Source organism: Schistocerca nitens, chromosome 3 (genome assembly GCF_023898315.1).
Source record: "Schistocerca nitens isolate TAMUIC-IGC-003100 chromosome 3, iqSchNite1.1, whole genome shotgun sequence".
Taxonomy (NCBI): Eukaryota; Metazoa; Arthropoda; class Insecta; order Orthoptera; family Acrididae; genus Schistocerca; species Schistocerca nitens.
In genome coordinates, this window is record NC_064616.1 from 662,125,007 (window position 1) to 662,152,153 (window position 27,147).

Consider the following 27,147-nt stretch of genomic DNA (forward strand, 5'->3'; position numbering starts at 1 on the left):
AGAGAGCAATCGATATTTATAATAAACCAGTCGACAGATCTTTTTCATCCCTACATTTTCTCATTTAACGGTTTGCGATCGGAGGTATAGTTTTTTACTTATTTAAGAGAAACCATTTTCTTTTCTTGACCATGTCGCCATCTAGAATCGAGTTTCATGAAGAAAAAACTCTGTTTAAAATTTGATTACCTATGTGCTCTTATATTTCGTTTTTAGATAATTTTTGCAAGTTTAAAATTAACCTGTCATAGAATGCTTGGACTATAAAAACGGGTCAAACGGCTCTGAGCACTATGGGACTTAACTTATGAGGTCATCAGTCCCCTAGAACTTCGAACTACTTAAAACTAACTAACCTAAAGACATCACACACATCCATGACCGAGGCAGGATTCGAACCTGCGACCGTAGCGGTCGCGCGGTTCTAGACTGTAGCGCCTAGAACCGCTCAGCCACCCCGGCCGGCTTGGACTATAGAGCGAACAGATTTTTGCTTGGGTTGTATTTCGTGTAAGGAACATAGCTCGGAAATTTATATCTTTCCGTATAACGTATTCAGAATGCACAAATTGAAAACAGAGATCGAACTTAACAGTGGCAAAAAGCTAGCTCGGTAGGACGAGAATCGAGGAAGAAATCGGCCGTGTCAATTGGAAGGACCCATCCTTGTATTAAGAGCATTAAGGAAAACCACGGAAAATCTAAATCGAGACAGGAGACACTCAAGTGCTGATCGTCTCGACGGATAACTGGGACGATGGGTGCACTGCTTCCTACAACTGTCGAGAAGTGGGAGGTGGAAGCAAAGCGGTCCATAATGTCTCACAGTGGCTTACATGGAAGAAAATCCAAGGAATTTGGTCGCCAGAGAAGTACACTGAAATCTTGAACGTATACTTCCAACAAGCCGGCCGGAGTGGCCGAGCGGTTCTAGGCGCTACAGTCTGGAACCGCGTGACCGCTACGGTCGCAGGTTCGAATCCTACCTCGGGCATGGATGTGTGTGATGTCCTTAGGTTAGTTAGGTTTAAGTAGTTCTAAGTTCTAGGGGACTGATGACCTCATAAGTTAATTCCCATAGTGCTCAGAGTCATTCGAACCATTTGAACACTTCCAACAGTTTGGTATGGCGCCGGCCATAGTCGCCGTGCGGTCCTAGGCGCTGCAGTCTGGAACCGCGAGACCGCTACGGTCGCAGGTTCGAATCCTGCCTCGGGCATGGATGTTCAAATGGCTCTGAGCACTATGGGACTTAACAGCTATGGTCATCAGTCCCCTAGAACTTAGAACTACTTAAACCTAACCAACCTAAGGACAGCACACAACACCCAGTCATCACGAGGCAGAGAAAATCCCTGACCCCGCCGGGAATCGAACCCGGGAACCCGGGCGCGGGAAGCGAGAACGCTACCGCACGACCACGAGCTGCGGACGGCATGGATGTGTGTGATGTCCTTAGGTTAGGTAGGTTTAACTAGTTCTAAGTTCTAGGGAACTAATGACCTCAGCAGTTGAGTCCCATAGTGCTCAGAGCCATTTGAACTTTTTTTTTTTTTTTTTTTTTTTTTTTTTTTTTTTTTTTTTTGTATGGCACAACATCTTGTGGAAAGATTCCATTCTCCCCAGGGAGACAATCATTTGCTGGTGAAAGGGATGTCCGAAGACGGATTCACTACCACAGAGGTCACAAATGGCTTGCACATGATTTCAGAGAATTCCATGAGGACATTTCTCAAACCATATCCCTGTTCAGTCAGCCTTGTGTTATGCCAGCAGTGGCTTCAGAGCGTTTCTGGTGTAAAACATGTCATTGGACACGCCGACGTTCATCCGTATCTCATCGGAGGATATTTCCCGTTGCTCGTCAGCCGTATTACACTTTCGTTATTATCTAACAATTTTCAGTCTGCCTCCTTATGTACGTGTCACTTGTCGTACGTCATTAACTATGAGTCTCAGATGTCATAACAGCATTGTCCATCTACAGTAATTTGGATTTGTTTTGAGAATTGGTTCAAATGGCTCTGAGCACTATGGGACTCAACATCTTAGGTCATAAGTCCCCTAGAACTTAGAACTACTTAAACCGAACTAACCTAAGGACATCACACACACACCCATGCCCGAGGCAGGATTCGAACCTGCGACCGTAGCAGTCCCGCGGTTCCGGACTGCAGCGCCAGAACCGCTAGACCACCGCGGCCGGCATTTGAGAATTCTGTTACGTTGTGCAGTGTGTCATGAAATATTAGTTAAATTTTAAAAATCGTATTGTACTCATGTATGCTTCAAGCGCTCTGTCTATTCGAGGTACCATTTCGCCGCTATGAACAAGCACGTCGTAGTAGAATGCCGGACGGGTTGGCCGAGCGGTTCTAGGCACTTCAGTCTGGAACCGCGCGACCGCTACGGTCGCAGTTTCGGATCCTTGCTCGGGCATGGTTGTGTGTGATGTCCTTGGTTAGTTAGGTTTAAGTAGTTCTAAGTTCTAGGGGACTGATGACCTCAGAAGTTAAGTCCCATAGTGCTCAGAGCCATTTGAATTTCTTTGTTAAGTCCCGTAGTGCTCAGAGCCATTTGAACTGTAGAATACAGTGTGGTTGAAAAATCTGTGGCAGTGACATTACAGCCTATCGAACTTACAGAGTATAGACTAAAATCCTTAGCATTCTTTTTCTGAGTCGAATGGCTTCTGCGCAGATGCAGTTTGACAAATGAGATCTTGGGAAACGAATTTCCAGCACAGGCTGAAGCGGACAGACCTATACGAGTTGTCTCTGACTACATAACTTGATTCCACGTTTCTCGCTTCCGCCTCCGTGCCACGAGTGCAATCTCTGTCGCAGAAATAGCGCACGAAGCCTTCCAGAATGTCTTGTTACTTTTCCCCGCTGCGCTGCTCCTAGTGATAAATTCCTTTTTCTCCACTTCTTGAGGCTGCATCACACGTTGGCTGTCGAACTTACGATTAATTCTAAAAACTTGTGATTAAATTAGTTAATAGCTTCGTGCACGTATGATAAAATAAAACAGTTTGCGAAATTGCCCATGGTTTTTAAGCCTTTGCACTCACGATACTAACGCCGTTTTTTTTCTTCATCACCTCGTTATTAATAGTAGTGCTTTAGACATTATTAACTTGACGAGCCCATCCCCGCTGTTTAGAGTATATATTGAAGCAACTTATCACCCTTCCTCCTACATGAAACCTTTCCACCCCTTCCAAACCGCTCCCTCGCCTCCCTTCACCCTTCCTACCGACCTTCCAACCAGACGATGAGGCCAGTCTTCACTCTAAAATTTAAGAAACGCTAAACTGTGAATGTAATTGTGTGTAAATCTACAGTTGCGCTCTATAAGCAGAAAATCAAATAACAAGAGAAAGTAAGCGTTTTCAGTCTGAGGACTTCAAGCACTACCGCAAAGTGAACTGACGGTTGTTGTCGTCGTCATCTTCATTTGGAAGATAGGCTCAATAGTCTATTACGTTACCCATTGTTTCCATGGTCTTCTTGGGTCACTGTTGCGTGTAGGCTGATATCTTGAAGCTAACCATCTAACTTACTTTCATAGTATATATATTTACTTCTCACGGTGACGTCTACATTACTTACCTTCGCAAGAACATCCTTTCTCTGGTTCGAGGAATGTAATCTCATTGTAGTGCGCGCTCTAAGCTTTCCCTTTCATTTCTGACAAAGATTCGCTTTTATAAAACATACTTGTGAAAGTCATAGTTTTTGAGAACTTCGTCTTCAACCATTTCCTTGTTTTCCTCGTCAAGAAAATTTTTACAATCACATATGTGACTGAAGCGAAGATTTTATATGGTACTTAGAGTTAAGTCACGTCCTAGATGTTTGAAGTCTGCCATTCGTTCGAGGGTAAAATCTTTCGAGCAATATTTTGGGATGTAGCCGACGTTTTCCTCGAAGGCCACACCTCTTCTTTTTGGATACTAATAGTTTTCTTTTCGCTGCGGAAATACGTTTTCATATAACTGATGACAGACAAATCGCAGTTTTCATCTGTGCTACAGACAAAACTAAATAAATCGAGACAATGATGTGATTCTTGATTGGAGAAAGAGAATAAAGAATTATTTTTACGCTTTTATAGATAAATGTTGCCACATAAGGTATTGTGGACAAGTTACGGAAGGCGATACGAAATTGTTGGACTTTCTCTTATGAAGACAGATCTTTACTCTCCCATCCGGCCTCGTTGTCGTCTTTGCGATAACTGACTATCATTTCGTGCTGCCTTTGGGATGGAAAATAAAATTTGTCTTCTAATGCATCTGTGACTCAGTAAGCTGTGCTCACTGAGCCGTTTGGTGTGTGGTTAAGACACTGATCTCGAATACAGAAAGAGTGTAGTTCAAATTCCAACTCATACGTTCCGAGTTAGGTATTACGTGGTTACCCTATACCACTTCACACAATGCGGAAGATCGCATCAGTGATATCGCAGTACATTTCTTCCCCTATACTTGTGCTCTGTCTTTAATGATCTCGTCGTACATGAAGCGTACTGAATTAGCATATTTCGTGTTCTTTTGCAAGCAAAACATGAGACAGTCTAATAAGGACGCAGGAGAGTAAATAATTCACTGCACTCTTTCCTAAATTGTTTCTCTTGTGCAGCTTGATGAAGAGGGGTTGGGCATCAATGTTTGGACACGCGAAGTCGCCATTCCAGGACGCGGAATGCTCGGTCGCGGCTTGGTTGCTGTTTGCTCGAGAGCTGGGGGCCAGTATGCATTCAGATTGCTGGCAACTTGCCGCGCTCAGGGAGTTTCACAATGCGCGGAAAGAGAGCCCATGGCCCGCAAACCAGTCGGAACTTTACAATGAAACGTCCCACTTCCGCTGCTGTGAAACTACGCCGCAAAAGCCAGTGTTGTAACGGCTTCATCGGCAGTGAGGCGCTGCTTGCGTGTCAGGCAGGTAAAGGGCTGTCGAGGTACGTCAGCAGAACTGTGTTTGTTCAAGTATGTGCAAATACTTGAATGTAGGCGCTGACTGACTGGCGAACGACGTCAGTATTCAAAATAGTGCAGTTCTCATACTGGGTGCAAATCACGCGCACTAACTTCCAAAAGTCGCACTCGTTTTGTTAACAAATGAAATTTGTTGGCATCACAAGTAAAACAAGAAATGCTTTCTGTCTTACTAAGTTTTGAGAACACAAAATGAGCTGTATCACAGTTAGGATTTAGCCATCAGCTGAACGCGGGCGTATAGCTGCATTACTTTGCAGATGCAAGAGATGACAAATTTAGGATTTTTCACTAACGAGGAGAACACGGCAAGTGCCATAAACGGATTTCAAGTACCTCCGCTCGATGGAAGAGGGGTCACAATAAGCGAACACGTGTCTTGGTTTATCCGAAAGTACTCGACCGTTTCTGAGAAAAGGACCGTCAAAGCTTTTTAGCCCTTAATGTGTGTTTCAGAGAGTAAATAGTTCAACAGAAACATTGGCGCAGTGGGTAGCGTCGTGGCTTTACACTTTCGCACCCCGTGTTCGAAACCCGATTATTACTTTTATTTTTGTTTTTCGTTTATCCACTCATGTCCAAAGAAGATTAATTCACGAATGTTGTCCGATGTATATTCAAATAATGTTGTCTTCAGTCGTCAACTAATTGTATGTCTCTTGAATGAATTTAAAAAAAAAAACAACAAATTATTTGGAACTGTTTTCGATACAATTTCTGTGGTGTATCTTGATTCGGGGGTAAAGTTACCTGTGTCGCGAAATTATTACCAGCGCGAGAAATCTTCAGCAATGTTAACCATATTTCTTTCCCGACTGAGATTCGTACGAGGAAATGCCACTGTGGAAAATCTGTCTTTGCTCGTGGTGTTTGGAATTTCTCTGTTCCGAATGTTCTACGATCGTTATCATTCAAGGGAATGCACCAAATCTTCCTGAAGAATAAACATTAGAATAAAATATAAGAATTAATGTAAGAATTGATAGAAGAACGAAATACAAGAATATGAGAATGTAAAAAGATTGTAACCCCTAAAATACCATACGCATATACACTGAAGAGCCAAAGAAACTGGTACACCTGCCTAATATCGTGTAGGGCCCCCGCGAGCACGCTGAAGTGACGTAACACGACGTCGCATGCACTCGACTAATGTGTGAAGTAGTGCTGGAGGGAATTGACACTATGAATCCTGCAGAGCTGTCCATAAATCCGTAATATACTAGGGGGTGGAGAACTCTTCCGAACAGCACGTTCCAAGGCATCCCAGATTTGTTCAATAATATTCATGTCTGAGGAGTTCGGTGGCCAGCGGAAGTGTTTAAACTCAGAGGAGTGTTCCTGGAGCCGCTCTGTAGCGATTATTGCCGTGTGGAATGTCGCATTGTCCTGCTGGAATTGCCTAAGTCCGTCGGAATGCACAATGGAAATGAATGGAATCAGGTGATCAGACAGCATGTTTACTTACGTGTCACCATCAGAGTCGTATCTAGATATATCAGGGGTCCAATATCACTCCAACTGAACACGCCCCACGCTATTAGTGAGCCTCCACCAGCTTGAACAGCCCACTGCTGGCAAGAAGGGTCCATGGATTCATGAGGTTGACTCCGTACCCGTACACGTCCATCCGCTGATACAATTTGAAACGAGACTCGTCCGACCAGGCAACATGTTTCTAGTCATCAACAGTCCAATGTCGGTGTTGACAGGACCAAGCGAAGCGTAAAGCTTTGTGTCGTGCAGTCATCGAGGGTACACGAGTGGGCCTTCGGCTCTGAAAGCCCATATGGATGATGTTTCGCACGCTGACACTTGTTGATGGCCCAGCATTGAAATCTGCAGCAATTTGCGGAAGGTTTGCACTTCTGTCACGCTGAACAATGCTCTTCAGTCGTCTATAGCCCCTCTGCGCCAGACACTCGTTGTCTTTTATAGGCTCCCGCCGGAGGTTCGAGTCCTCCCTCGGTCATGGGTGTTTGTGTGTTCTTCTTAGCATAAGTTAGTTTAAGTAGTGTGTATGTCTAGAGACCGATGACCTAAGCAGTTTGGTCCCTTGGGAATTCACACACATTCGAACATTCTTATATAGGCGTTGCCGAAGGCAGCGCCGTATTCTGCCTGTGTACATATCTCAGTATTTGAATACTCATGCCTATACAAGTTTCTTTGGCGCTTCAGGGTGTGTTATATAATAATGGTATGACATTTCCTGTTAAACCCAAAGGTAATATTATAATTAACATAACGCTCTTACGTTACCCTACTAAGCCAAAATCAGACACGATAGCTTGGTAGTACAACCTGAAGGATTGTAAGCTTCAGAGTATCTTATTTTAAATACAAAAGGGGAGCTTCATGAACCCGATAACAAAGAAAGAAAGATCCGGAGGAAAATACTCTGACCAGAGAAGACTACTGACGGAACTTGGATGAAGAGGTAAAACGGAGAACTCTACAAGTACACAGAATGGATCACGGACACAATGAGGAAGCGGTTGTTGAAGTTATCTGGACACCAGCTAAGGGTGGATAAATGTCAACTGACCACAATGATCTTCATCTATATCGTGGGTTTAAAGGCCGTTTTTAAATCGGTAGACGAGTTGAAGAGGGATACAGTCGGAATTGCGCCATAGATGGTCCACAATAGGAGAGAATTCAGAATCAGAGTTAACTGTACAAAATCATTTCAACCCAAAACACAAAACAGGAAGCCCAAACGGATCATTTCCGATGAGGAGAAAAAAAAAAGAAACGAATTAATGAAGAGGGTCTGGGAGGAGACGAGAAGAAAAGCCAAGAAATCTTACGTTCTTTGCGGTCCATAGATGTCCAGAACCAGAAATAAAAAGTAAATAAATAAATACATAAATAAAACAACAATCAGGTTTCGAACACTTGGCGCAAAAGTGAGAGGCCGCTACGCTAACCAATGTGCCACCATTTCGGTTGAGGTAACCGTGAGCTAAAACACATCCAAAGTACGTCGAAAACATTGACCGTCATTTTCTCAGAAACGGTCGTGTAGCTACGGATTAGTTCAGACACGTGTTCGCTTATTTTGACTCCCCTTCCACTGAGCGATGTTTCTGGGAGATCAGTTTATAGCACTTTCCTCGTAAGTGTAATTACAGAAGCAGAGGCTAGCAGCATTTGTGGCGAGTAACGTTGCGAAGATTCACCCGTGAGCTGTGAGACAAGCAAATGCTGGTAAATCATGACCAACATGCACAATATGACAACACGTTCTCTGGCCCTGCTGTACTGAATGCTGAGAAACAACAGTGACCACTGAAACACACCTAATTTGGGGAAATGTAAGATCAGTTGGATAATGAGCATTTCCTCTTTTGATCAAGTCACCAGTCAGGAAAGATATGGCTTATTTTCCATTACGGAGAAAATGAGAGTACGTTGGCTTTGCTTGTGAGGATACACACTCGGAATAGCGCCGCTCCCTGTGACGATATGTGTGCAACATGTGCCATAACTCCAGGTGACCATATAGATGATAAAAGCAGAGATGGAAGAACGTCACAAGTATATGGAGATCGTTGTCTTCTGCCCAAAGCTTCAAAAGATGATGATGATAATACTACTACCATTGCTACTACTACTAATAATAATAAGAAGGAGAATTAGAAGAAATTAGGCGAATCACAAGCGCCGATGAGAAAGGATTTCGGATAAATCCTAGTGATTTTTGGGAACCATAAAATTCAAAATCAAAATGGACGGCAATGGATGTGAGTTTCGTTTGTCTTGGGAGATTCAAAATGCAGCGGCATTTCATTCGTTAAACATAATTACAATTGATACCCAGGAACGGAAACAAAGTAAGCTTATAAAATTTAGGCGTCGACTTTTACGGTTTGCTCTCTGCTTTACGACAGAGCCTTACAACTCAACATTAGGAAATGCGTTACGCGTATGAAGAAAGAATATGTTTTCTCTAGATGGAGTTAGTCACAAAATGTTCAAAATACCGTAGAAGGATTTACGTGTGCATATTTGACAATGATTGTAATAAAAACCGGTAGCTCTTTGGGTACGTGGATAATATCATACTGCCGTTTTAGATACTGTGACTTTGTTGCCTTTTTTGCACTGGGGAAGTTTTTAACCTCTCTAACGACTTTGTTTGCTACTAAAAGTCTAGCGTTCACTAGTTGAACTGCAGTATTCCTGTATAATTGTATGTGACAAGTTAAAACTATGTTCTGGAAAAAGTTTTGAACCCAGACCCCTGCCTTTTGCTTGCTATGTGCTACCAGTCGCTTCATCCGAACGCGGCTCAAGGAACAATAAAAAATTCCACCTTCTCACGGCCTCCTCCCTAGTACAAAAAATAATGGCTCTGAGCACTATGAGACTTAACTTCTGAGGTCATCAGTCACTTAGAACTACTTAAACCTAACTAACCTAAGGACATCACACACGTCCATGCCCGAGGCAGGATTCGAACCTGCGACCGTAGCGGTCGCGCGGTTCCAGACTGTAGCGCCTAGAACCGCTCGGCCACTCCAGCCGGCTTCCCTAGTACAGTTCGCTGGTGGAGCCGGTTCGATACACTGGTCCTAGGAATATCAAGCATTGTCATATCCAACAGGACCACATCTAACAGAAAACATTATGCTGTCCACACAAAACTTCGAGTTCCTGATCACTCTTTTTTTTGCTTTTTTTTTTTCCTCCGGAAGTGATCTCCCTCTGTTCTAGTTCTTCTCTTGAAGCACGGTCTGGTGTCCCGGTGTGTTTTTCATGAGGATCACAAGAGCCGCGGTTGTTTATGCAATCCATTTGCGAGGTGCTACTTGCAACTGCTAACGCTTTCTTGTTCCTCTTAGAATAAATGTTCCGTCACTAATGATCCCCTACTTGACGGGACGTTTAACATCAAAGAGAAACCTTCTTTGAAGAATCCGTATCAGATCGCAAGCCTCCAAAAGCGTGCGCGAGAAGCAAAAATTTAAATCGTTAACCTTTAAAATATTTTTTGTTACGTGCGAACTAAATTACAGTTCTCTAATATTTTTATTTTGAATGCAGTTTTCATACGGGCGCAGTATCACATGCATTTTGCAGCGAGCAATGCGCCACATTGTTGCAAGCAGTTGACTTGCTTCCAGAAGTAACAAGATTGAGACTCCTTTCTGATTTCGGTCTTCACCATTATGTTCTGTATGTGGAACGATAAATCAGAATTTGTGAGACAACAGGTTTTCTTACAGTGCACTGCACTGTTACATTGAATGTTCCTCTTTTTTGAACATTTTTCACTTATACCAGTTCGTGTGAAGCCGGCCTGTGTGACCGAGGGGTTCTAGGCGCTTCAGTCCGGAACTGCGCTGCTGCTACGGTCGCAGGTTCCAATCCTGCCTCGGGCATGGATGTGTGTGATGTCCTTAGGTTAGTTAGGTTTAAGTAGTTCTAAGTATAGGGGACTGATGACCTCAGATGTTAAGTCCCATAGTGCTTAGAGGCATTTGAACCATTTTGAACTTCGTGTCACTGCATTTCATTGATTTCCTCTCCAAAGGTTCCACCATTTCATTCCGGGGAATTTGATACAATTAAACCATTAGGCCACCTACCTCTTCTTAAGTAGGTAACTTTGAAGCAGTCCGCTTTAGTGTGGCAATAAACGTCTTGCAGTAAAACATAACATATATGTCACAAAAACATAAAAAGTGCAGTTCTTAAACTGATAGAGCTGTATAATTTTTTAAGGAAAATCTGTAAGTGTGATGTGCAGAAACGGATGCTAAGTTGCTCCAGCTAAGCGTGTTGGCTGAAGTACCAGTGGTACTTGTAAAGTTTTACGTAACACTGAGGAAAAAATAACGTTTTTGTTTGTTGGCTGGCACATGTCTGGTGTTCTGCTACACATTCAGATATGGTTCAAATGGCTCTGAGCACTATGGGACTTAACTTCTGAGGTCATCAGTCCCCTATAACTTAGAACTACTTAAACCTAACGACATCACACACATCCATGCCCGAGGCAGGATTCGAACCTGCGACCGTAGCGGTCGCGCGGTTCCAGAATGAAGCGCCTAGAGCCGTTCGGCCACACCGGCCGGCTTCATTCAGATACCCGCTCCGCATTGTCAGTGGGATACAAAATTTTGTTGGCTGCTGTGAGGCACATTGGATATGTGGAGATAGATTCCATTGTTTCCTTTTGGCTCCTCTGGCGGCGTACTGCGGTAATGTGGCGCGAGGATTTCAGTGTGTGCCGGGGTTGCAGACATGTACCTATAAACGAATAAATACTTAACTACGCAAATTTATTGTTTTTGGATGACATTCAAAACCTTATGAATTCCCCTCGTATACGTTAAGGAAAAATTTGTTGGTGAGGGTAAGAAGGAAAATTAGAATTGAAATCCCCGTTGACGACAACGTTAGAATCGGAGCACAAACTCCGATTGGGGGAACGAAGGGAAAGGAAATCAGTTGTGCTCACTCAGTGCTGTGCACCACTTGGTACACGACAGTACATGCCGCGCGGGATTAGCCGAGTGGTCTAAGGCGCTGCAGTCATGGACTGGCGGCTGGTCCCGGCGGAGGTTCGAGTCCTCCCTCGGGCATGGGTGTGTGTGTTTGTCCTCAGGATAATTTAGGTTAAGTAGTGTGTAAGCTTAGGGACTGATGACCTTAGCAGTTAAGTCCCATAAGATTTCACACACACACGACGGTATGGAGAGGTGGGCTACATCTGCATCTACGCAATTACTCTGCTATTCACAATAAAGTGCGTGGCAGAGGGTTCAATGAACCACCTTCAAGCTGTCTCTCTACCGTTCCACTCTCGAACGGCACGCGGGAAAAACGAGCACTTAAATTTTTCTGTTCGAGCCCTGATTTCTCTTATTTTATCGTGATGATCATTTTTCCCTATGTAGGTAGGTGCCAATAGAATGTTTTCGCAATCGGAGGAAAAAACTGGTGATTGAAATTTCATTATAAGATCTCGTCTCAACGAAAAACGCCTTTGTTTTAATGATTGCCACTCCAATTCACGTATCATGTCTGTAACACTATCTCTCCTATTTCGCGATAATACAAAACGAGCTGCTCTTCTTTGTACTTTTTCGATGTCGTCCGTCAGTCCCACCTGATGCGGATCCCACACTGCACAGCAATACTCCAGAATAGGGCGGACAAGCATGGTGTAAGCATTCTCCTTAGCAGTCTCTTTAGTAGGCTAAAGAGTGGTGTGGCAGCTGTCGTCGTAGATAAGCTAGATAGCAGCAGAGATGATTAGCGGAAACGTAGATACAGTAAACAGAAGTTTCACTTAACTTGTAGCTTTCTCCAAGCGTAGCGAAGAAACTGTACAAAAGAACAAACGGCAGTCAAGTCCAGCAAGAAGCAACTGAAGAGCGCCGCGCAGTGTGAGGCTCCCGTTACTAAGACTGAAAACTTCCGTAGACTTGCTGCTGAGAGTGGGCGTGTAGCTGCCACCGGCCATCCTGCATCGTGGCGGCAGAGGGCGCCCGTCGTCGGAGCCACTGAAGGCGTAGCTCAGGGGGTGCGCGTCATTGGATGCACCGGGACCCGTGCGACCACTATCGGCGTCTGCCGGAAACGTGCTTTCCCGTTGCCAACTGTCAGATGCCGCTGAGGGTGGTATCGATTTGTGATACCACATTCAAAGGAACTATCCAGGCATTCGCCTTACGCGATTTACGAAAATCACGGAAAACCTTGATGTGGATAGCCGGAGGAGGATTTTATCCGCCGTCCTCTCGAATTCGAGTCCAGTGTCTTACCACTACTGAACCTTGCTTTCTTTTTGTGAAATCCAATATTAATCGCGTGGGGGTTCCCACTGATCTAATGTTCTAGATCACTGGTTCCTAACCAGTGGTCCACGGTCCACAATTATTGTCCGCGAAAGACTTCAAATTTCACCTTTTTATTCATTTTAAATCATTCGTGAAATTGTCTTGCGCTATTTTATGCTTTTATCCTAAGATTCTTTATGCGAACAAGGCTTTCCTGAATTTCTTGTAGTTAAAAACAAATCCATTGAAAGTAAGTGGCGATAAGCTGTAGCTTTGAGCAATAGTATTAGCTCTGCGATTACGGAACTTGTACAGAACATACAAGCTCAAAAATCACATTCATGCAAACCGAATCTAATTTTCTATGTCATGTATTTTAATTATAATATGACAGTTAACGACTATTACTTTTGAGTTCAACAAATGTGTTAAAAGTTTTGATTAAAGTTTATTTTTAGATTGATACAGTTTATTTTTCTTGAACGTTGTGGTCTCTGCTAACAAGAAACAAATAAAAGTGGTTCCTGGTCAAAAAGCGGATGCGAACCACTGACATAGATGCAACGCAGCAACCTAAAATCCGGTCTTTACAACACGCCTTCCATCGCCAACAAACTCAAGACTAAGACTATCAGTTTCTCGAAGACGTCGATAGCATGCAGCAAAGGCACTGTGGATCCTATGGGGTGACAATTATTAAACTCTATGAAAAAAACGTAAATTATTTACAAACTACGGCGTGCACACATTTTATTCAACATGTGAACGTCACTACTGGTATTCGGATGTAGGTTATGACATCTTTGATATGCCTGCCATACTTGGCGATGATGTGGCGTCGACTAATAGCGAAAATCTGCATGACCCGATGAAATGTCGGAATATCGATGCTGTCGATGACCTCCTGAATGGCTGTTTTCAGCTGGGCAATGGTTTTGGGGTTATTGCTGTACACCATGTCTTTGATATAGCCACACAAAAAGAAATCATATGTGTTCAGATCCTGGGAATATGGCGGTCTATCAAGGCTCATGCCAGTGGCCTCTGGGTATCCAGAGCCAGAATACAATCTCCAAAGTCCTCCTCCATTATGTAAGACACACTCCTGCTTCGATGGGGTCGAGTACCGTCTTGCATGAACCACACCTTGTCGAAATCGGTGTCACTTTGGAGAATGGGGATGAAATAATCTTGCAAAACATTCGCGTACCGTTCTGTAGTCACCGTGTCACCAACGAATATCTACCGATTTTTCCGTGACTGGGCATTGCACACCACACGGTCACACGTTGAGGGTGAAGAGACTTCTCGATCGCGAAATGCGGTTTCTCAGTCCCCCAAATGCTCCAATTTTGCTTATTTACGAACGCATGCAAATGAAAGTGGGATTCGTCGCTAAACCAAAACCATACATGTGCATACTAATTCCCATCATACCCCGCGGCCACCCGTGCAGTTTCAACGTCCTAACACAAACCGTTCAGAAGTTATGACGATTTTATTTCATATAGTTCAATAATTGTCGCCCTGTATATCTCCCGATAGGAAATCGTTGCTCGTAGATACGACGAGTATTTCTTTCATTGTCCCTCGCCTTACAGTAACACATAATCATGTCAGTTACTGCAAACTGCTCGTAAATCAGGATTTCAACAACAACTGGTGAATCACATCTGATTTGAGTGACGCGCATATGTCAGACAGACGAGTAAGCAGACCGATTTTCTGCAGTTGTCATGATTTTCACTGGCTTCTCCCTTCTACGGCTTTCACAAAGACTAACTGGTTTTTTTTCTAAAAATCAGTTTTTCATTTTTTTGAATCGGATTATTAAGATCACTCATTTGAGATACTAAACTCTAACTGATTCAAACACAGTGGAACAAGTTTAATTTAAACTACCTTTAAGGACCTTATCGTTCAGTAAATGTGCGTCCCCCAGCCTAATCTTCATTCCATTTTTAGTCGTCGCCTTACAGACTGAAATTTCAGGGAACCAACACGCTTTCAACACGGAAAGTTTTATAACCAAAAGAGCTTATTTTGATCATGGAGGGGAAAACTGTTCTGTTAACGAACTAGAATACTTAAATGGTTGTAGATCACCAAGTGTGGGCCAATTAAAATTAACTCGCATCTATTTGTCAGATTTTTGAGTCCTAATCTTATGTTTCGCATCTGAGTCTGTCTTAGCTACACGCGGTAACTTAATAAGGCTGTAGCTTTGTAGCTGTAGTAAATTACGCACGACTATTAATATTTGTCCTTAGAAAGAACTAATTAATACTCTTCAAACTTTTCCATCGTTTACATTAATGCTAAGACGCCCGCGACTGTATTTTCAACTCGGTCTAAAATATTTTACTTCGTCAGTCACTCTTTGATGAATTTTCTTGAACTATTCATTTCTTCAAAATCTGTTAACGTATTTTGCACAAATAACTCATTATGTGAAGCAGAATCACAAGGCTGTGTACCTGACAGCTTGAAATATTTTTGTTTTCTGAGACAAAAAACTTTGTTTTACTTAAATGATTGGAAACGATAGCGGCTACTCTCAAGAAACAACTTTCAAAACTAGTACAAGTAAGTCTCTTAAGTAGGGACGGGGAAGAAGCGCGCGAGGCATCATCAATCACTTGATAAAACGCTTTCTCTCCGGCTCCATCTGTCAGAAGCTTCACAGGCTTTCAGCTCGCCAGGACCGTGAAAAGCGTTCATTGTTCTAACGAGGTTCTCATTTCTTCTTTTCAGGTGAAGCAAGGACTGCGAGTGCCAGGTTCCAGCAACGGTATGTACAATAATACGCGCGCTGCTGTAGAAAAAATACCAATGTAACAGTAGTGTTATCGTCTATTCATATTCCGCAGACAGTTGCCAAATGCGTGACATAGAGTCTTCTGCACTCTTACTAACCACTTCCTTACTTTTTCATTCTCCGAAAGCTCAAAGATTTGCTTCCTCAGGCGACTTTGCGTTGATGATGTGACAAACTTGACCGCAATGTTATTGTGAATGTTTGACAAATATTGATTTTCTGGTCTCACCAGTAGCTTTACGTTATAGGAGCACAGTCTTATCTTCTTCTCTTTAGAGTCTTCACGGGCGATCAGTTATCGTATATGACCTCTCAAGTACCGAAATGGATAACACACTAAGCTCATGTTAGAAAGGAATGGTACTCATTTCCTCATATGCTGATTCAAGTTCATCGTGCAATGTGGGGCCCTCTTGTGGAAATACGGCCTCCACAATATTCTGATACTATCTTGTGTAATTTCCTTTGGTCAGAAATCTACAGGACAGTCCTACGGTACAGCAGATACTTGTAGTTCATAGACTGCACCAACTACACATATGCGTCCATGTCTAGTCTCATGTCAGTCATTTGACTGCTGCACCTACTAGCATCACAGAATGGCCGTTGACACCTTATAATCGCATCATTGTAATAGGTACAAACATATCTCAAACCATACCACAGAAGTTCCCACATTCAGCAACCAATCTTGTATCATTCACTGGCTGTAATATTAACTAATAATAATTTTCATGGTTTCTCATTCGAATGTGCGTTGAGTCACAACAATATAAAAAAAAATTTTTAATTTTTCTCGAAAATTGACATTGATCATCATACTAAGCAACGAATACAAGAAGAAATTGGCGAAAATTAAACAATCCATTGTTAAAAAATTGTGGGTTCACTTTGGAAGCACTGGGACATTAGTTTTCAACCACCCATCATTTCATGAGACACATTTGAAGCAATTCCTCATTTTTTCTAGGCGGAGTCCCACATCTTGAAGCTTCCATGCACTCATAACGGCTAAAACAAATTACAGTCCCAAATAAAAAGCAAAACTGGACCAAAAATTTCATAAACTTATGTTAAAAGTAAATACTGCTCTAGTGGTTTCATTTCGAAATCACTCATAACAGCAGTAGTACAAACTCACATTTACGTTACAATACGTTTAGAGAAAATATAAAAATGCTGTAAATGAATCAGGCAAAAAGGAATACAAACGTCTCAAAAATGACATCGACAGGAAGTGCAAAATGGCTAAGCAGGGATGGCTAGAGGACAAATGTAAGTATGTAGAGGCTTATCTCACTAGAGGTAAGATAGATACTGCATACAGGAAAATTAAAGAGACCTTTGGAGAAAAGAGAACCACTTGCATGAATATCAAGAGCTCAGATGGAAACACAGTTCTAAGCAAGGAAGGGAAAGCAGAAAGGTGGAAGGAGTATATAGAGGGTCTATACAAGGGCGATGTACTTGAGGACAATATTATGGAAATGGAAGAGGATGTAGATGAAGATGAAATGGGAGATACGATACTGCGAGAAGAGTTTGACAGAGCGCTGAAAGACCTGAGTCGAAACAAGGCCCCCGGAGTAGACAACATTCCATTGGAACTACTGATGGCCTTGGGAGAGCCAGTCCTGACAAAACTCTACCATCTGGTGAGCAAGATGTATGAAACAGGCGAAATACCCTCAGACTTCAATAAGAATATAATAATTCCAATCCCAAAGAAAGCAGGTGTTGACAGATGTGAAAATTACCGAACCATCAGTTTAATAAGTCACAGCTGCAAAATACTAACACGAATTCTTTACAGACGAATGGAAAAACTAATAGAAGCCAACCTCGGGGAAGATCAGTTTGGATTCCGTAGAAACACTGGAACACGTGAGGCAATACTGACCTTACGACTTATCTTAGAAGAAAGATTAAGGAAAGGCAAACCTATGTTTCTAGCATTTGTAGACTTAGAGAAAGCTTTTGACAATGTTAACTGGAATACTCTCTTTCAAATTCTAAAGGTGGCAGGGGTAAAATACAGGGAGCGAAAGGCTATTTACAATTTGTACAGAAACCAGATGGCAGTTATAAGAGTCGAGGGACATGAAAGGGAAGCAGTGGTTGGGAAGGGAGTAAGACAGGGTTGTAGCCTCTCCCCGATGTTATTCAATCTGTATATTGAGCAAGCAGTAAAGGAAACAAAAGAAAAATTCGGAGTAGGTATTAAAATCCATGGAGAAGAAATAAAAAGTTTGAGGTTCGCCGATGACATTGTAATTCTGTCAGAGACAGCAAAGGACTTGGAAGAGCAGTTGAATGGAATGGACAGTGTCTTGAAAGGAGGATATAAGATGAACATCAACAAAAGCAAAACGAGGATAATGGAATGTAGTCGAATTAAGTCGGGTGATGCTGAGGGAATTAGATTAGGAAATGAGACACTTAAAGTAGTAAAGGAGTTTTGCTATTTGGGGAGCAAAATAACTGATGATGGTCGAAGTAGAGAGGATATAAAATGTAGACTGGCAATGGCAAGGAATACGTTTCTGAAGAAGAGAAATTTGTTAACATCGAGTATAGATTTAAGTGTCAGGAAGGCGTTTCTGAAAGTATTTGTATGGAGTGTAGCCATGTATGGAAGTGAAACATGGACGATAAATAGTTTGGACAAGAAGAGAATAGAAGCTTTCGAAATGTGGTGCTACAGAAGAATGCTGAAGATTAGATGGGTAGATCACATAACTAATGAGGAAGTACTGAAGAGGATTGGGGAGAAGAGAAGTTTGTGGCACAACTAGACCAGAGGACGGGATCGGTTGGTAGGACATGTTCTGAGGCATCAAGGGTTCACCAATTTAGTATTGGAGGGCAACGTGGAGGGTAAAAATCGTAGAGGGAGACCAAGAGATGAATACACTAAGCAGATTCAGAAGGATGTAGGTTGCAGTAGGTACTGGGAGATGAAGAAGCTTGCACAGGATAGAGTAGCATGGAGAGCTGCATCAAACCAGTCTCAGGACTGAAGACCACAACAACAACAACGTTTAGATATACTTACGTTCACTGTCAGTGATCTCCTCAGTACGATTACTATAAAAAAAACATACGTGTCTCCACGCCGACCGTTGCTTTGAACGCTATAACTGACTGCTAAAATGCACTCAATTCGTACAAGTACCTCGGTGTAGTACTAGATGTCTCCGCTTTTAAATAGCATAGGTGGTTTCATGCGAAATGCACTGGTACTTAAAAAATTAATAAAATCGCGGTTTCAGGAAGAAACCACTGGTACTCAAACGATTAAGGCACATTCTTATATTGATCATAGAGAAATATAGGAAGATTAGAATTCAGTCAGTACAAATTCAAAATGGATAAGGAAGTGCAGCCTTACACCTGTGTCCACTATAACACACGATCTTGTCAGCTCAAGAGGGTCGCTTGCTTGGTGACCATCAAAAGTTCTACTGTCCCTTTGGAGAAAGGGTTAGTGTTTCTTTTGAGGAATCACAGGATGCAGGGCCGTGACGTCCGTACCTCTGGGTGCGATCACCCACTAATATGGTCCCAACTGGGAGATAATAGGCGGAAAGCGGTTGAAAAACAGCGGTTGAAGGGCAGAGGAGGAAAGGTGCCACGGCAAGCGCCGTGGAAAGAAAAAAACCTCTACGAAAATCTGGACAGGAAGTTTGGTGGATTTATGATACCAGCAGTAAAAGTTTATGCGTGGGTATAAGGATATGTTAGTAGTGGGTAAGTTATCGTTGTTGCAGGATGTCGATGGTGTCTCAGCGCCAGCTTAAGGTTCTTCGTTCCTATAACACTCCGAGCTCGTCATAAGATATGTCAATTTGATCATAAAATCGACCTCTCGCTATTTAATTTCGTGCGGGTTTTCTTTACGTGTACGTGTGTTCGACTTCCCTGTTGTTGCTGGTTTGTGGGCTGTAAGAGCGCAGCTCGCGGTATCAATTACATACGCAATAATACAGAGGTTCGCCGATATTGCGTTGTATGTGTACTTCGTATAAGCTTGCCAGAGGTGATGAAGTACCCCTATAGCTATGCTTCGATCCGAGAAAGGGATTATTCGAATGTCTTGTGTGTGAGTGTGTGTGTGTGTTTGGTGCTTAGGACGCTCAACCACGAGTCCAACATCTTGAGCTCCTGTGCAGTCGACCGACGAGTTTCTTTAATACTTCCACAAAACGGAATTCATTGTGCATGTCTATGGTGCGTGTGTATCGTGGAGCGTTACTTATGTTTTGTAAAACCTCGTTCTGCATGACCCGCAGGCGGCCCAACTGTATTTTGTTAGCAGCAGTCAAATGAAAACGATACGAACTGTATAACGACTATGCCTTGGGTGGTAACGGAAGTAAATGTCTGTATAAAAGTGCCCCCTACTGGGATTCAGGAGGGAACAGCGTGATCGTCGACCGTTGTGCCACATCTGTGTTAGACGTGGTCCACTGGAGGTTAGCGAGTCGTGTGTGCGTCTGACTTCACTACGGACGCCGGGAAACAGAGGCAGCGAGGTGTAGTGCGGTTTTTGACTGCGGAAGGAGTGTCTGCTCTGTATGGAGAACACAGTACGTAATGTACGCGTGTGTCTGTGTGGAATAAACAATATCGAGACAGAGCATTTAAAGTTCCGAAAATCTGTGCACAGCTCGTTCCCCACAACCTGACGGAGGAGCAGAAGGTGAACAGAATGTCGACATCACTGGAGCACCTAGAAAGGTATCACGATGAAGAGTATCGATTCATGTTCCGTACTGTCGAGAGAGATGAAACATGGAGTCATCATTTTGAACCGGACAGCAAGCGTAAGAGCCAGCAATGGAAGCACATGGATTCACCCCAATCGAAAAAATCGAAAGCCGTGCACACAGTTCCGAGAAAGTCATGACGACATTCGCATTGGTTGCAGTGGCCAGCTGCTCACTGACTTTCTGGAACACGGCGCCACAACGAACCCACAGCGGTACATGGAAACGTCGCAAAAACTGACGGTCGCATCAAGACCAAACGTCACGGAATGTGCGCGGACGGTATCATTCTGTTGCAGGATAATGCCGGTCCACATGTTGCAAGGTTGCTTGGACTAAGAAGTTTCGCTGGGAAGCCCTTGCAGATCTTCCATACAGTCCCAATCTCTCCCCATGTGATTTCCATATTTTTGGAGCCCTGAAGAAAGGCATTCGTGGCCATCAACTTGCTTCGGACGAAGAGGTGGACTCCTGGGTACAGTCACGGATCCGGAGGCAACAGCAAACATTTTCCCGTGTAGGCATTGACCGTCTTGTCTCACAGAGGGATAAATGTATTAACAGTTACTGCGATTACTTTTGAAGTAATACACAGTTTACTTACTTTATTTCCACCTGTCTCGTTTTCATTTGACTGCCCCTTACAGTTGCGTAGCTCCAGACCAGAGCTGCGTATGTCATCAGCGGCCTAATAAAAGTCATGGACCTTACTCCTTCCTATTTAATACACTTTGCCTATTAAGCATTGCGTTTGAGCCTCGGGTGTGCTCTGTTGGCAACATATGTGGTTCCCCAAGTTAGCCTCTGGTCTAGCCAGACTCTTAGTACCTGACTTCCTCACGGAATCGTATTGGACGTGTGTGTAGCGTGATTTTTCCTCGGTATTGATGCAAATGCAGTTGCCTAGCTCTAGGTGTGAACAGAACCGCCTCGAACTTATCGATGTACACTCTAACACACCATTTCTCCAGCCGAGGATTGACACCTCAGACAGCTCCCTAGTAGTGAATTAATATTGGACGGGTTCCAATGCTGCGCCCGGATTACTGCGTCATCAGATGGTAGATGTTACCATTGTGTTATATGACTTTGGGATACCGCTAAAATAGAGGTTAAACAACCAAGGCCCCAAGATCATACCTTTGGTTACTCCGGCTTGTACCCCTGTACCGTATAGTGTTTGATTGTTTGCAGTGAATGTCAGTGTTGAAAGTTCTATTAGTGAGATATGACTGTATGAGACATTCGGGTCGGTGGAGGAAATCAGCAACGCTGAGTTTGCGGATGAGGCCATTATGCGAAAGATGGTCGGAGGCCTTTCCGATGTCCAAGAACACAGCCCCCGTTGCCTTGTCCAACTTGTAGCCATTATTATAAGTTGAGTTACCAAGATGAGTTGTTGTGTTGTCATGTGGTGATTCCTGAAACCAAAATTCTTTGACCTCAGGGTGTTTTTTTTGGAGTGCCTGGTGAGTCGTCTTAGAATCACTTTCACAACAATTTTACTGTACGAGCTCACCAAGCTGATGGGACTAATTTTGTGAGAGGAAGTGGTCTTTACGTGTCTTCTTGAATATCAGTACCTCATTTGGCTTCCAAAAGGCAGGGAACGTTTGGTATTGGAGGATGGCATTTGTGATGTGTCTTAGGTATTCTGTAGCTTTACCTGTGAACTCCTTGAGAACATGATTTTCAATGGCATCTGGACCAGGTGTCCCCAGCTACGGTGTACTTAATAGCCCATGTGATGTCAAGTGCACGAGCTCTTCTGATTTCGTCGCTCACTGGCTGGGCTACAAACTGTGCGACCTCTTGGTTGTTTCTGCTTTGGTTGGCAGGAGAGCCAACACCGTGTTACTAGAAGGAGGCCGAAAGGCACGCGTTTTAGCTCACGCAGGCTGGCGTGAGGTCTGGAACAGGACAAGGAAATTAGAAAAACGGAATTAGCTGGTGGAATACTTAACTTTAATCCGTTAATGAAGAACGTCGGTCTTGACGGTACATGATTCAATATCAATAGTAACTGCTAATGGCGCCTTGCTAGGTCGTAGCAAATGACGTAGCTGAAGGCTATGCTAAACTATCGTCTCGGCAAATGAGAGCGTATTTTGTCAGTGAACCATCGCTAGCAAAGTCGGTTGTACAACTGGGGAGAGTACTAGGAAGTCTCTCTAGACCTGCCGTGTGGCGGCGCTCGGTCTGCAGTCACTAATAGTGGCGACACGCGGGTCCGACGTATACTAACGGACCGCGGCCGATTTAAAGGCTACCACCTAGCAAGTGTGGCGTCTGGCGGTGACACCACAGTTTCAAGTGTGAACACTGGGTCTGGGGGATCCAGATGTAGCGTGAAAGACGTTGCTAGTACTCTGACCATTAGGTACACCGTTTCCTCAGCGAAGTAGGCAAGTCCAGCAAGACCATCAAATCCTTGTAATGTGGGTGTGTAGTGTCGCTCCTTGGTGAAGTTTCGAGAGAGATTCCACATTCCTATGCGTGTAGTACCCAGCTCAGAGAATTTTATGATCCCACTGTGGGTTTCTGAAGTTTTGTGTTCTCCTTCATTAGTCTCTGGGTTCTTCTGACGCACGGGTTATGCAGTGGGGACCTTCGGTGGTGCAGTTATTTGCTGAGTCGGTTTCACGTGGTGATAAAACCCAAGACTACCTGTGTAAGGATTTTTGAGTGCTGGCGTGGCGTGATACTGGATTGGCGTCAGTCAGTGAGCTCTAGACGGCACTGGTAAGCGTCTCAAGAGCTTCATCAGTTTGTGGTTTGTGAGTAACTTCGTGAGTCTCTGGGCTGCTCTTGTCAAACGTATCCCTGAACATATTCCAATTCGAGAGCTTGTAGTCCATTACCCAGCTTGGTTCTACTTTCTTCAGTGTCACTTCTGTGTACAGTATAACAGGTAGGCTGTAGGCGGCCGACTACTTTTCAACCAAAACGTTGAGTGTAGTTGTGATGCCCTTTACGAGGGCTATGCCTATCAGTTCTGACGTTTCTCTCATAGTGTTTGGCACAAGTGAGGGTAACCCGGCCGTAATATGATGTAGTTTCGGCCTAGAGAGTGTTACACTTTTTGCCGTATTCGCGAGTCCCAGTCGAGGTGTTTAACGTTGAGATTTCCAACGACGATGACGCGGTAGAATGTTGAGTTTCGTGCTAATATCGAGTGTTTGTATGGTTCTTGGCGAGTTTTCTACTAATACCAGTCCGGAGACGGCTCCATTGAACTTGACCCTGAAAGCTGTGACGTGTAGCTTCTCGAGGTCAGGGAGGTCGGTGTTATTTTTCTCAGCATCTTTGTGTATGATAGTTACTGTTTCGCCTCCAACACTGTCGCCTTGTGAGATTTGAGTAGTGACTCGTTCACAAGGGCGATTTGGATACCGTTCCGCACTATGAGCTCAACTAAACCAATTTCAGTTGACAGCTACTCAGGTTGACCGTGATTCTCAACAGTGCACACTCATCTACATTCTACTGCCGAAGATGTCGTCCTATTCAGGTGTTGGTTTTTGGAACTGGCCCTGAATATGTTAGTATTGGATGTGGTAGTAACCGCGCGACTGCTACGGTCGCAGGTTCTAATCCTGCCTCGGGCATGGATGTGTGTGATGTCCTTAGGTTAGTTAGGTTTAAGTAGTTCTAAGTTCTAGGCGACTGATGACCACAGATGTTAAGTCCCATAGTGCTCAGAACCATTTGATGTGGTAGTGGTGAGCTCCATAACTGAAATAGTTGTTGGAATGGCACTGCATTTTTATTCAAGTCTACAGTGACTTGGTGTAAGATAGTGCTCACATACAAATGAAATGCCGAAATTAAAAAAAAATACAAAACTGTTTGGTGACGTTGCCATTAACTTGAGACTGATTACAAGCAACTACGATTGTTGACATTGTTATGCTTCATTATATGTTCGGTCGCTACATTCGGCCGAGTGACTGGAGCGTTACCCTCTCTGGATTTATTTGTACCTGAGGCCGCTGTGGGACAATTGTTAGCAGGTAGCCGCTCAACGGTGCTTAACGGTGCAGTCTCCTCTGTGAGGGTGAGAACAGTGGTGAATGCAGTTTCGGTCGGAAGGCTGTCGTAGCTCATGGGCCGCGCGTCTGGTTTGCTAATTTTGAATTTGATTTATTCCTGATTTAGAGACCTGTTGTCTTACATTTTATAACAGGTCGTTCATTTTACACCTTTTCATGTAGATTACGAAACATATTCCATATTACAAGCAACAATTATTGTTTTCGGCAATTACTATGGATGTAATGATAACTTAAAAGTGCACTAGAAACTGAAAGAAAAAAACACACAAAAAATATTCAGATTTTAAGAAGATATTGTGGAAGGTGATAGAAAGAGAGAGAGAAATGTTTCCCTGTCTAACGCAGCCTGGTCTGAAAGGCGCGGAACTACTTCGATCCTTGCAGTCCCGGTTTACTACAGTTTAATTTACGGATTAATAATTCTAAATACTATTTACAAAAATGCTATGACTATTATGTACATTGTGGAAAGCGCAGTGGTGAGTAAGAGTAAAGTATGTTATTTCTTGGGGTTATTAAGTAACCTTCAGTTCCTGTATTATATGTCTTGAATTTTACCTATTACGTTGCTTATATACTAAGTGTTCAGTTACAAGTGTTACATACAACAGCGGTATAATGACCGCGGAATGGACATGCCTGCCGTTTATTCTTAAGCTGTAACAGGTTTACAAGGTTGATTGCACTACACTGTTTATTCTAATACAGTTTAATTATTCTAGACGTTGTGTAAGGCTGCCTGTTGTACGTGTTGGTGAAAGTGTTTGCTGTTTGAGTGAGTGTGTGTTTCGGTATTGCTGCCTGTGTGGTGTACGAGTTGGAACTGTTGTCTTACGTGCTTCGTGTGTGTTGCAGTGTTCTGTTATACGGCCGTGTCTGTCTGTACTCGTCATGTAATGCCTTTGAGACATCATCAGCTATTTTATTTATTGTCTCCCACCCGTCTTTGTCTCTTATTGTCCGTATCATGTCACTGTCGTACTGCGTTGGTGACTGGTGTGCTGCTCTGTATCGGTGACAGTGAAAAAGAATGTGTTCTGCGTATTCGTGTTCCCCACATGTACAAGTAGCACACTGGCTGCGTACAGCCTACGCGGTGTAAGTGCGTAGATTAGGGTCGTAACCTGTCAGAAAGTTAACCATACCCCGGCTAGGACTGATATGGCTCAGTGTCAGATGTTTCCTGATGTCCGGGAAGAAATGATATACGCTACGGGTCTTATCGCTTGAATCCCATTCCTTTTGCTAGGTATCCACCCGCCATTTAACGAGTTGGCGCTTCTCGGTGGTGTCCTCTCTGGTAATCCAATTACCTTATCCTGTCTCCCCCACCTCAGCCAGTACTTTGCAGCCCGAAATCGAATGATCATGTCGATAGGGAAGATTCCAAGCCCCACTAACGTGGTGTTGACAGTTCCTGACGGCCTTACCAGGGCACTTCTCTGCGCTCGCCAGACGCACTCGGTGGGCCCATGCACTGTCTGCAAAACGGACCACAGACTCACAACAAGAGTGCACAACGGTAAGTTCTCAATGTGTGTAATGGTACCTTGAAGTGTGTTATGTTGAGTCTGGCCAGCTTGTGCATGATCTTGGCAGCCGTATCACTTGTTGTTCTGATGTGTTCGTCAAAGGACAGTCGTTCGTCGCGTTGTACACCATGATATCGTGTTTTGCGATGTCTGCGTATGCTAATGTCGTGTAGTTTTATGGTCGGATTACTTTTTAGTGCTTGTATGCTAAACGACGAAAACGTATATTTTTTGTGAATGTTAAAATTGCAAATAATAAGTGATTCTCTACACGTGTAGCAATTCATTGAAATCCGAGTGGATCCGAAGCATTGTACAGTCCTTCTAAATTCCTGGATCTCCGGAAATATTTACGCTTTCAATATCCGTCTGCTGACGCAAACATTTCGGTCCTTCCGAGCGGGATTGTGATGGATTCGGAGAAGTAACGTGCAGCGGCAGCCATCCATCGGCGGAACGGCAGCGACGAGTTCCAGCGAAGCAGCACGGAGACGCAGCCAGCAGCATCGACACGACGCATCAATAAGCTAAATACCCGGTCTGGCTATTCTCGTTCCTCTAGTTCCCATTCACTCTAACAACTGCTTCTGCTGCTGTTACCTGCCAACGCCAGCTTTCCATTATGGACGAACTTTTAAGAAAGAAACTTGTTACTCTAAGCTCGGTGGCGAAAGCAAGCCCCACTGGGTTGTTACTGTTTGCAAACGCATTCGATATAACAGGCAAATCGAACAGTTACGATATTAGTGCCAGGCTAGAACAGCTGCCAACGGTTACGGAGAAGTATGAAGACGTGCGGTCACAGCTGGAATTTTTCGAAGACATAGACAATCACGTGCTGAATAATGAGAAATTTTCGAAATTATGGTGTTCGTGTTTTCGAAAAAAATTAGAGCATTTCAGATGAATCACGTCAACGCAGCTGACAAGATTTTTCTCAGATGCTAGGTTTGCCTTGAGTGAGTCAAACGTTGCACATCATAAAACTTTCGTCATTTAACTGTGATGTAACACAATTGATGCATTTTTACGATACAGTGTAAATCTCGTCATGAGGAATTAAAGGACATTGCTAAGTATGATCTACATCTACATACATACACCGAAGCCACCGTATTTTGTGTGGCGGAGGGTACCCTATACCACTAATAGCCATTACATTTCCTGTGCCACTC

The 27,147-nt window shown here is 43.5% G+C and overlaps 1 protein-coding gene across 5 annotated transcripts in view; it reads left to right on the plus strand.

Annotated features, from left to right (window-relative positions):
• LOC126248622 (protein O-linked-mannose beta-1,2-N-acetylglucosaminyltransferase 1-like) overlaps positions 1–27,147 on the plus strand; it is a 2,277,756-nt gene that overhangs the window by 1,413,117 nt on the left and 837,492 nt on the right. For all 5 annotated transcript variants that reach the window (XM_049949790.1, XM_049949788.1, XM_049949787.1 and 2 more), the window contains one exon: positions 15,553–15,589. The gene's annotated coding sequence lies outside the window, so the exon portion shown is untranslated. The remainder of the gene's footprint in view (positions 1–15,552; positions 15,590–27,147) is intronic.